General features: G+C 42.4%; 1 long non-coding RNA gene across 1 annotated transcript in view; it reads right to left on the reverse strand.

Moving 5' to 3' along the window:
• LOC135099331 (uncharacterized) overlaps positions 1-12500 on the reverse strand; it is a 131803-nt gene that overhangs the window by 32264 nt on the left and 87039 nt on the right. The window lies entirely within an intron of this gene.

Below are 12500 nucleotides of genomic sequence, written 5' to 3' on the forward strand. Positions count from 1 at the left end.
GAAGTGACGCAGGAGTGTGATGGGAGTGAATCAGGCGTGAGACAGGTGTGACACAGGTGTGATATATTAGTGACGCAAGAGAGAGAAAGATACAATATGGTATGGTGACGCAGGAGCGTGACTGAAAATAACGCAGGAGTAAAACAGGAGTGACGAGAGAGAGAGAGAGAGAGAGAGAGAGAGAGAGAGAGAGAGAGAGAGAGAGAGAGAGAGAGAGAGAGAGAGAGAGAGAAGGTAATGAATCAGAAGTGAGACATGTATGAACCAGGAATAAAACATGAATGAGGGAGGAGTTTAAGCAGAGGTGACGCAGGAGTGAGACAGTACAGGGGAGTGGCGCAGAAATGGCGGGGGTGTAGACAGGGTAAGGTAGGGTTAGTCTGAAATGGAGACGAGGCAGGAGATAAGCAGGAAAGGAGGACAGATGGAAGCAGGAGAGTGGCAGCATCAGACAGTAGTAGTACCTCTTCCTCTTTTTCCTTAGCTAATACTCCTGGCAAACCGCACTGCGCTGCACACCAGGCACTGAGTATATGATGGTCTTCATATTATTAAGTGGACCCCGTATTTTTTTTTTTTTTTTATGTAGGAAGGACACTGGCCAAGGGCAACAAAAATCAATAAAAAAATATGCCCACTGAAATGCCAGTCCCATAAAAGGGTCAAAGCAGTGGTCAAAAATTCATGAATAAATGTCTTGAAACCTCCCTCTTGAAGGAATTCAAGTCATAGGAAGGTGGAAATACAGAAGCAGGCAGGGAGTTCCAGAGTTTACCAGAGAAAGGGATGAATGATTGAGAATACTGGTTAACTCTTGCGTTAGAGAGGCGGACAGAATAGGGGTGAGAGAAAGAAGAAAGTCTTGTGCCGCGAGGCCGCGGAAGGAGGGGAAGCATTCAGTTAGCAAGATCAGAAGAGCAGTTAGCATGAAAATAGCGGTAGAAGACAGCTAGATATGCAACATTGCGGCGGTGAGAGAGAGGCTTAAGACAGTCAGTTGGAAGTAATCAGTAACCTCTCCCTCTTCCTTCTCTTCCCCGGGTACATCTTCACCAGAGACATGGAGACCAACACTCATGTAATACGACAGGGATGGGGCAACGTGAATAGGAATGGACGGAACGTGGGGCAACAGTCCCTCGCCACTCACGCGGTGTGCTGTCCTGCCCCCTCCCTGGAATGTCAACAGGAATTAAGGACCACAAAATATTACAAGCAATTCAGCATAATTTTCTCCCTGCTGTTGGATTCGACGGCGTCTACGTGGTCGATCATAATTAACTCTTTGACTGGTAATGACAGGCACTTGTTACTTCATTTCAGTAACCCTTCATGATTTAACTGTGGAAAGTGTCAAACTACAAGCGGTAGAAAGTCTGAAATGCTGTGTCACTCCTTTAGATGTCATTGGTGTGTCTCCAGATCACATATTCATCTAGAGTGGTAGATGAATGGAATGGACTCCGTAATCAGATTGTTAGTGCTGAATCATTAGGGAGCTTTAAAAGATCAGACAAATTTATGGATGGAGATGATAAATGGAAATAGGCAGATGTGTTTCATACAGAGACTGCCATGTGTAGGCCTGATGGCTTCTCGCAACTTCCCTGATTTTATTTTGCTCTTATGTTCTCATTTACAAAAGATGTGGACATACCATTTCAATATAACCTACAATGACCTAACCTATCATTTGCTTGAACTTGAAGAGATGGCAAAGATGTTGAATGGTTTAAACTGAATATGCTAAAATCTATGAGAAAATACGCCACTTGTGAATGGAGCAGCGAAAAGCAGTGAAGGAGATTTTCTCGTGAACCAGTGAGGAGACGCCTGGAGGTGTGTACGAGATGTCTTTGAGGAGAGAGTCTGGTGTACAGTGACATAAAATTTAGCCACCTAGCTTATATTCAGGCTGGATTGTGTTAAGATGAGCTAGGTTAGATTATATTGTTTTAGCTTAGTTTAGATTACATTGTTTTAGCTTAGTTATCTTAACCTAGATTAGATAACTTAGGTTAGTTTGGTATGACACATCAGTTTAATTTAGTTTATTTTAAATCGTGTTACCCAAGCTAGATTTGGATTATATAGATTCAAAGAGGGCAACTTAGAAACTAAGGTGGCTGGTCTTCCATGTCATTCCGAGTGTTTACTAAGAACTAAAAATAATAAGAAGAAAAGAAGATAAATGCACTTAAGCGCCTGTTCACTGTTCCCTCCCCGACACCTGACGCGACCCCATCTTTCATAATGCACTGCAGGTTGTCCTAAAGGGGATGAAGTAACACTTGTGAGCACGCTGTTCCAAGGAAGGTCAAGTAACAAGACGATAAAGTAACAGGTTGTGCATTTTTTCTGGTTCCTCATCATTATCCACAAAATATTTACATACTAATCCCAAAACATACATCACCGCCAGAATAGAAACTACTGCCATAAAATATCAAGGTGTCGACAGAATACATAACAGAAAAGAACGAGCGCTGCATTGCTCATCATTTTCAACGAAATATGTGTAAGAACAAATCTCCTGCGTATACACGAGTTTATCACAGATATTGCATCAGATGAACGGCTCCTATGCAGGCCATTTATCCTGCCTCGGAGCCGCGTGGCCTGCCAGCCTGCACTGCCCGTCAGCCAGTCACTGCAGCAGGAGGAGAAAGACAGGCAGTAAGAAAGACAGGGAGGCAGACAGGCAGAGCATTATCCTGTCCTAATTGGAAGGATCGGCGTGGCGGAAGTAGCCTTTTCCTTCACTATCCTACATGTGTTAGTTCAATATAGTGCAATTCAACACAAACAGCGCAACAAAGGCTAGAGAATCTGTACTGTTTGTTCTGCCGCGGTGTTTTCTTGTGCGTGCATTGCGTCTGTACTCCGCGAACTGGCGATGAGATACAAATGGCGCAAGGAGGAGGATTACCACAAGGCTGCGCGCTGGAAGGTAATGTGACTGGTGTTAACGTCACCTCTGCACTTTGCTCCTTGCACTCCCGCGTACAATGGCCGCGCTTACCCTCACAATATTACGGTGAATTAGTGCATGTGTGTGTGTGTGTGTGTGTGTGTGTGTGTGTGTGTGTGTGTCGCCACGGTACAGGAGTGGATTCACCGGGAAAAATAATATAATAATAATAAAGATAATAATAAGAAGAATAAGAATAAGAATGGTGATGATGATGATGATGATGATGATAAGAAGAAGAACAACTACAATGACGACGACGACGACGACAACAACAACAACAACAGCAACAACAACAATAACAATGACAAGAACAAGAAAATGACAATGACGATGATAATAATGCTAACAGCTATACAAGACAGAGCACATGAACTTAAATCATCGTATTAATCCAGGAATTCTTTTGCAACCGATGTGCACGTGAACAGAAAGGAAGAACAAGCAGCAGCAGATCTATTGACCCTCAGACACTTGCTTGTAATAATCTGCACTTTCCAAAGTAAGAGACGTAGCATAGTTAAGGCGAAGGTTATAAGATTATTGATCGTCTCCATGAAGCATAACAACACACAGTACGCACATTCTTACGTACCATATCGGACATTCATAAGTACTACATCTTACAAGCTGCAGCACGTGTCCTAATCCCCTATGGTCGTATTGAACGCGCGGGTCAAACAACATGAATTACAACCACAATACATGCAAGTTGTGTTCACGGTGGACACTTCAGCACGAGACATTCCTGCCTCCATTCTCACGCGCGTCCCTCTCCTTTCATTAATTTGACGTCAGCCTGAGGTAAGACTGAATATACTCGCACACTCAAGGTTCCCAGCAGAGATAAGGCAGCACACACACTCAAGGCGTCCCAGCCAAGGTCTAAGTCGCAGGATATGATGCGTAACATTTCTTAGCATATTTCTACCCCCTGGCAAACATTCATGAACCTCAATTGCAAAAAAAATTATGAATAGTGAAAAAAGAGTTATGGCGATGCAACTCAAATTACTTTACATGCTTTGTGACTTTATAACAATTAAAATTTAAGAGAAGCTCGCCACTCCACCACCAACACAAGGTTCATAGCTGGTCCTTAGTGATGCTCAGATGTAAGTCTGTGTCAACGTTCTCAAACCTAACCTAACTCTCTGGAGAAGCTTTATTGGTCCCTTTGACATGGGGTATTAAAGGGTAGCACAAAGAGAGAGAGAGAGAGAGAGAGAGAGAGAGAGAGAGAGAGAGAGAGAGAGAGAGAGAGAGAGAGAGAGAGAGAGAGAGAGAGAGAGAGAGAGAGAGGAAGGGGCAATTTGGAGGCTGAGCTTAAGTGGGGGTAGATAGTTCTCTATAGGGTAACCTTTCCTTCTGGTGCCTCGATCATCTCCCGGCCGACTCTCCCTTTTCTGTCGCTTTTTCCGCCCCCTCCTCTACATCCCCGTTAATTCCCTTTTGTCCCAGGCTGTCTTCACGCAGGATGCTCATGGCCTTCTTCCTTTAGCGGCGGTGTTCAGTGTTCACTGTGGCCACGTGCGTCAGTAGTAAGCAGGAACTACATACGTGAAGCAGTAAACCTTGACTTGAACAGCCATCACCCGCCATGATGTTGGCGGGAGTGGCGGGGGCGCCTTTCCCACACTCGCCCCGCACCCGCCTCGCTGCCAATCAGAGCCTGGGCTTTGTCTTTCCCAGCCGTTGGCGGCACTGCACGCCTGTCAGGGAGGAGCCTCGGCCAGTCTGGCCTATCGCGTGGCGGCGGGCTTCCCTGCTCACGCTGTCATCCAATGAAGGAGCGAAGAGAGGCAGCTGAAGGAGGACGAGGAGGAGGAGGAGGAGGAAGAGGGTGGCGGTGATGCGTTGCTACAAGCTCATGTTGTTTCCGACAATAAATTTGGTATCCCGTGTGTCAGAATTCACACAGGCCTGAATTATTGCTTCATAAGTTCTGAAGGGGCGCGGAACTCGTGAAATATGGTGATCAAAAACTGCAACACATCACAGCTGACGCACGCACGCGGAACAGTTATTGAGTGCGGCGGAAAGAAGGAAGCAGAGTTGTGAGGCCTCGGAACAAAACGCAATACGAGTACAAGCATGGACAAAAGTCGAGTAACATTCTGTATTCGCTTTCACTGCATCGAACATTTTGATATTTTTCTCTGTCTTTAAGTCCTCTGACCCGCCGACACTGTCTGTTCTCTGTTCCGTAAGGAGGCTGTCAGCAGATCAGACTTCAAATTGAGAAAAAGTTAAACACAATGGAAATGAGTGCAAAATGCTACACTTTTGACCACGCCTGTACTTGGTAGAGGGTCTGTGTCAAGGCATGTACAGCTATTGATACACTACATTAAAAGATTATTCACTAGGCAAGGTTGTGAGTCCTCTGAGCAAAGATTACGCACCGGGCAAGGTTGTGAGTCCTCTGAACAAAGATTACGCACCGGGCAAGGTTGTGAGTCCTCTGAACAAAGATTACGTACGCACCGGGCAAGGTTGTGAGTCCTCTGAACAAAGATTAAGCACCGGACAAGGTTGTGAGTCCTCTGAACAAAGATTAAGCACCGGACAAGGTTGTGAGTCCTCTGAACAAAGATTAAGCACCGGACAAGGTTGAGAGTCCCCTGAACAAAGATTAAGCACCGGGCAAGGTTGTGAGTCCTCTGAACAAAGATTAAGCACCGGACAAGGTTGAGAGTCCCCTGAACAAAGATTAAGCACCGGACAAGGTTGTGAGTCCCCTGAACAAAGATTATGCACCGGGCAAGGTTGTGAGTTCTCTGAACAAGGCGCCAAAAGTGTACAGTGGTTAATGTGAGTGCGAGAGCTGTTGGTTAGAGAGATTTATGGGTAGGAATGCGAGATGGATATAGACAAACATGTTTTATACAGAGACAGTCACTGATAAGTCTACAGGCAGGCTTCGTGCAGTTTCCTATATGGTCTTATGCAGTAGAATGAATACTGGTGGTTGGTGAGGTCTGGTTGTGTGTTGAGGCATTTGGCCAGACTGAAGCCATCAAGTATTTGGGGGAACTGATTGGGAAGGGACGGAAATGTTCGAGGGAAGGTGAAAGGGTAGCAGAGAGAAGAAAAACAGAAGGGAAAGGCAGTTACTGTTTTACGGCATCATGCAAAGCTAAAAACATTGTGTGCGGGAAGACATTTGAAGAGATATATAGTTTTACAGTAACATTTGTATATTTGCTGTGTTTGAAAAACTCCAGTTTGATGGTAAAAGGAACAGCGTGTTTAGTTCACACCCATCACTCGGTTCCAAGAGATCACGGGTTCGAATCCCAGGCAGAGAGGAGATAGATTATGTTTACCTGCTGTCACGCCGCAGTCTGTGTTCACCTGGGAAGAAACTCGTCATGCAAACCAGGGAAGCCGCAAATATATGCTACAGTCTCTCTTTCTGTTACCTCTAATATATATATACTGTTCTATACACTTATTTTTTTTTTTATCTCATTTAACTTGACTATTTTCCTTGATATCGTTTCTTGTATTCCCTTTACTGTTACATTTAATTTACCTATTATTATTATTATTATTATTATTATTATTATTATTATTATTATTATTATTATTATCATTATTATTATTATTACTATATTTGTTGACGTCCGGGTCTCCTGCTCTATCAGGGGCAAGACGGTGCCTGCTAAAGAAGGATTCTGGTTTTCGCACAAACATATTATAATAATAACAAAAACAACATCTTCCACAACAGCGTGTTATAAGTAGTGAAGATCCTTGACTTAGTGTTCCTTGCATATGCGCCTCTGTTCCCTCACGGCTTTCCTGCCATTACGCACCCCCTCCCTCCCTGTACTATTAATCATCCCGTGTTGGTATTACATAGATAACGCTTCGCCGAATTTGCTAACTGTATAGATATAACCCTGCTTAAGACTCCCGCCACGTCGCCATGCTGACTCCCTCCCTCGTACGTGGCTCCCATCGCGTGATGCTCCGCGTCTTATGATCTACTTATCTATTTTTATAAAGTGTGATAATGTGTACACAGGTTTTCACGAGACACTGTTGTTTTCGAGTGATTCTTGGACCTGACCTAACCTAATCTAACCTACCCTAACCAAACTAAACTAAAGAAAACAAACAAAAAAAAAAAAAAACCAATCTAGCCTAATCTAACCTAGTCTCACTCAACTTGACCTAACCTAACCAAACCTAACCCAAACGAAACCTAACCTAACCTAACCTAACCTAACCTAACCTGAGAGAACTTAATGTACCCCAACCCTACCTAAGCCAAGCCACGTCAAACTGAACCACACACACACACACACACACACACACACACACACACACACACACACACACACACTGTTCATTAGCGTAAGGAGTAGGCCCATACATAAATAATAAGGCCAGAACTATACGGTATGACATATGAGAGAGAGAGAGAGAGAGAGAGAGAGAGAGAGAGAGAGAGAGAAAGAGAGACCCGAACCAGCACTGTTTATCCTCGCGGCTTTAATCTGCTGCGGAAAGGAACGAACTATTGTGGTGATGAATGTAATTAGTGTGTCGGAAGCAGAGACAAAACGAATAGGGAACATCGAGCGCTGGGTCTCTGGTCTCACTCTGGCGACTAAGGACACTCACGATCGTCTTCGGCGTGAAAAGAGTCAACTTGGCCTCGTACTCAGAAAGTCTTCGCTCACTTACCACGACTAAAAGGCCACAGAGATGCTTAGCCGGCTTCTCAAGACTGTTTCTCCTGTTATTAGTGTAGGCACCATGTCAATCTGTCACTAAAAGCGTAAAAATAGCCTTAAAAATCCTTGTAGCTTCAACTAGAGGCTCTTGTAAGTAGTGGAAGTGCTTTGAAATAAGTTCTCTTGGTCACTCAGAAGGCAGCGTGACACTATAATGACAACAACCATGCAGAAGATTGAAAGGACATTATAGTGGAAATTACCAGTTTCAAAATAAATATATAAAGAGAACTATACATAAATTCTAGTTAATAGGGGGAAAGAGAAGGAAAGATAAGGGTGTGTTTTGAAGGGCAATGCATGTAGTGACATTCTGGCACCATCTGATTACATTGACTGTAGATCGACACAGACTGAGAATTTCACCTGCAAAATTAGATCAGATTGGCCACAAATTCACAGCTTGATTGACGCAAACATTGGGTGGGGTGTTTGTCACCTCCACGATTACATTAAATCAGACTGACAACTTGATCACTAATCATTGGATTAGACTGACTGCAGATTGATAAGCATTTCTGATCAAAATATATAAAGCTTACCTTGTATCATTATGAAAACTAAACAAAACACACAAATACAAAAGAGCGTGACAGATTAACCTTTACTTAGTACGAGTACATTCTCTTTATCAAGGCAACACAAAATGAAGACTAATGAATTCTAGTATGACGAAAACACAATACACTATCAATTCATTAAGTTAAGAGAGTTAGTCAGGTAAATATGAGAGAGAGAGAGAGAGAGAGAGAGAGAGAGAGAGAGAGAGAGAGAGAGAGAGAGAGAGAGATAGGTGATGTGCGGGAATGAGAGGCGATATGTGAGGCAGACCATAGCGCAAGAGAAGAAAGGAAGGAGGGAGGGAAGTAAGGGAAGTGAAGGTCGCGTTATTGACGGCTCGTGCATAGCTGGGTCTCGTCTCACTTTATAATGGACGGGAATAATTTCTAACGTAAGATTGAAGCCCACCTTGAACTGAGATATAATACAGAGGCGACGCGGCCATACACCTCAGAGACTTAAACTGCGCGCCCAGCCTCGGCACGTCTTGCTAGAAGAGGATTGAGCTGCGTGCGTGTGTGTGTGTGTGTGTGTGTGTGTGTGTGTGTGTGTGTGTGTGTGACTTATTGTCGAGGAGATTAAGATAAAGATAAGATCAATGGTAAGAAAGATTGTGTTGCTAGGAGTGTTGTAGTGTTTTGTCAGGCGAATGTTTGTTGTTGGAAAGTTGCCAAAATTGTACGTAATTAATGTATGGGCTTGTTAAGAAAAAAATGTAAATTTGTTGTGTTGCAAAGAATAAATGAATGTTAAGAGAGTGTGTTGTAAGGAGTGTCGGAGAGTTTTGTTGGAGGGTTGCCAAAATTGTAAGCTGTGCATGGATTTGTTGAGAGAAAGTGTTATATTTAGAATGTTGCAGAAGTGAGATCAATGTTAAGAATGTGTGTTGCAGGCAATGTTGTGTGTTTTCAGGAAGGAGACTAGTGCTGAAATACTCCCAAAATTGTAAGTTATATATGAATTTGTTAAAAGTGTAATTTTTTTTGTGTTGCAAAAGTAAGATCGCTATTACGATCGTGTGTTGCAGACAGTGTTGGAGTGTGTTCCATGAAAAGGCATAGTGTTGCAATGCCATGTAACTCCTTAAGTGTAAAAGGCCATAAAGTTGCAGTGTTACAGTAAAGCCATTGTTAAAAGTGTGAGTTTGTGTTGCAGGCCAGATCCTGTTGGAGTGTGTGGTTTTGCAGTGTTGCCAGGACTGGGATTAATGAGCAAGTGTGTTGTCTTGAGGTGGAGGGCAATACTGTGCCAAACTGGCATAATTTGTGTTTATTAAAGGTGGAATACTGTGTGACCCGACGGCGCGGCGCAACTTAAAGGTGGAACTCCCCCAATCCATTAATGTGGTGACAGGTAAAACAATATAGACGAGCGGAGAACAAATGTGACTGACAGAAAATTAATGTACTGACTTACTGCCACTAAATGTAACGGACAGTATACATGAAACAACGAGTCACACTTACTGAAAAATAAACGGAAGGTAATCAAGGTACGCTAATTAATATGACGACTTTTTAACAGTAAACGTGACAGACAAACAGATAAACCTAGGACAGTAATGTTTGCACAGAAAAATACACGGAAAATAAGCAAGACACGTTAAGTAACATGAAGTCTTTCTAACTGTAAATGTGATGGACAGATAAAATACACTCGGGAATATTTCATCAGATTAATGTAAGTGAAAAATCAAAGTGAAGTGTAATAAACATAAAAATAAATATGTTGACTTGTAGAAGATGTATAAGAGAAAGACGATATCTATTAAGTAAGAGGCAAGGAGTAAAATAACGGTGAAATAATGTGTGATCGCAAAGTGCTACTGGGAGAGTGTAAGAGTGTTATCCTAAGGAGCTGAGTGTGTGTGGCGTGACTTGCACAGGACAAGTTTCATTACTCTGGGATTTCAGGAAAGGAAGATAAAAACAATATGCTACTTTTACAATCTGGTAGCGTCTTCTTGCGAGAGCGGAAAAAAATTACTTATAAAAGGAAATAAAAAAAAAACATTAAAACATGTTTGGAAAAAAATTGTTTAGGAAAGGAAGACAAAAAAAAGTGATATGTGAAAAAAAAGTGATAATGAAAATTATAAAAAAACTTTACACCTTATTACACACAAAAAAAAAAAAAGACAAAAATAATAGTGATAATTTAAAATAACATAAATAAAACTCTTTATAGTGAAGTGAAAACATGATGCTTACAGAAAGAAATAAGAAGAGGGAGAAAAAAGCAATGTAGCTGAAAAATTAAGTCTTTCTTAAGAACGAAAAAATCATTGCTAAGAAAAGTAATAAAAGGAAAAGAGAGGAAGACATGACAAGAAAAAGAAAAAAAAAACATTACTCTGAAAATGTCTCAATGTAAAAAGAAAAAAAAAAAAACCACCTTGGCGCTGGATGATGAGTGTTTCTTAGTGCGGAGGGGAGTGTTGGTGTGGGAGGGGAACGGAGGGTGTGTTGCGTGTTGCATGGCTGGGGAGGAAGTGAAGACGTGAGAAGGTGACTTGGCGTGACTTACAAAGGGTAATAACAATACAACACCTGTGGCACGTGTCGGATACATGTTTCCGCCTCCACTGTTATCTAGAAACGGAGGTGTGTGTGTGTGTGTGTGTGTGTGTGTGTGTGTGTGTGTGTGTGTGTGTGTGTGTGTGTGTGTGTGATAAGTGACTCGTTATTTCCATAGCGACATTTCTTTTCAACATTTACAGTTAAGTTTACAAAAGACAGAAAGGAAAATTTTTTAAATCGTTTATCAGAAATTGGAGAAAATAATTTGAGGTAGTGAGTTAGTGACACAAAGGAAGAAAAAGACAGACAAAAGAGACATACAGACACACAGACAGAAGGAAACTCTTGAAAAATTATTATTAATAATGAGATAAGATTTGTATTATTTATAAGATTATGGAGTCACTGCACCGTGTGTGTGTGTGTGTGTGTGTGTGTGTGTGTGTGTGTGTGTGTGTGTGTGTGTGTGTGTGTATTTTTATACACTTTATGTAATCTTAGGCTTACGGACAAAAAAAAATACTGAGGAAAAAGTATGTGTATTTCCCGATAGGCTCGTCTCTTAAGAAACTTGTATTTCGAAACGCCTCGGCCCGACGGTGAGCTTTGTTTTAGAGGAGGCCAGACGACTGGTGGCGAGGACTGGAGGTCGCCCGCGGGTGTGTTACGCACGCAGGTGTGTGCCGCCCGCAGGTGTGTGCCGCCCGCCTCCACCTCATGTCAATAAACAGTCTCCTTTTGTCACGTGTTTCCATTACGCCTTCTTCTTAACCAAGCAGCTTTAATGACTCCTTGGTAAGAAGTACGACATTCTTTACTTCACTTGTCGCGTTTCCTTCACGCCTCACCTGGACCAAGATATGTTCGCAGCCTTACTGACTCCTCGGTAATGACAGTATGAAACTTTTTACTTCATATGTCGCGTCTTTCCTTCACCAGAACTAAGACGTGCACGCAACTTACTAACTCTTCGCTGATGACAGAAGCCCCGGCACGACCAAGATAACACGCAATCTTACTAACTACAAATTAACTGCATAACTTTCTTTTTCTCCATAATGGCAACTAGACAAATGTATGGATAGTGATGAGAGGTGGAAATAAGTGTGTTTTGAACAGAGACCGTCACGTCTAGGCCTGATGGCCTCTTACAGCTTCCCATATTTTATTATCTTATTTACTGCAGTGAATCATGTAGACAAAAAGAGTACATGAGGGATAAAGTTTGAGGTATACATAGATCAACCCGTCAACCTTTATACCGGTGAATAAAGAGACAGGTAGAATATATGACAAACAATAAAGTTAAGTCATTGGTCGATACAACAACCTTTACACAGGTGAATAAAGAGACAGGTAGAATACATGACAAACAATACAACGACACAACAACCTTTACACAGGTGCATCAAGAGGCAGGCAGAGTACATGACAAGTGGTGAAGCTTGAGGCGCAATCACCACGTCCACCTTTACACACGCAGACAGACCCACACACTCCATGATGTGAGATGAGGCTTGAGATACAGATCGACGTGTCTACCAATACACACGATAACGCTTCCCAATGACACTGCCTTGCTACAAAGAGAAATATTACGTCCCTCACTTCCCATCGGCGTTTTGTGACATTTTGCCGTCTATATATCGCTTGATTCTGCCTTTACTTTGATTTCCATGTGATAAAAAATGTATTGCCAGT

This window comes from Scylla paramamosain, unplaced genomic scaffold (genome assembly GCF_035594125.1).
Source record: "Scylla paramamosain isolate STU-SP2022 unplaced genomic scaffold, ASM3559412v1 Contig118, whole genome shotgun sequence".
Lineage (NCBI taxonomy): Eukaryota > Metazoa > Arthropoda > Malacostraca > Decapoda > Portunidae > Scylla > Scylla paramamosain.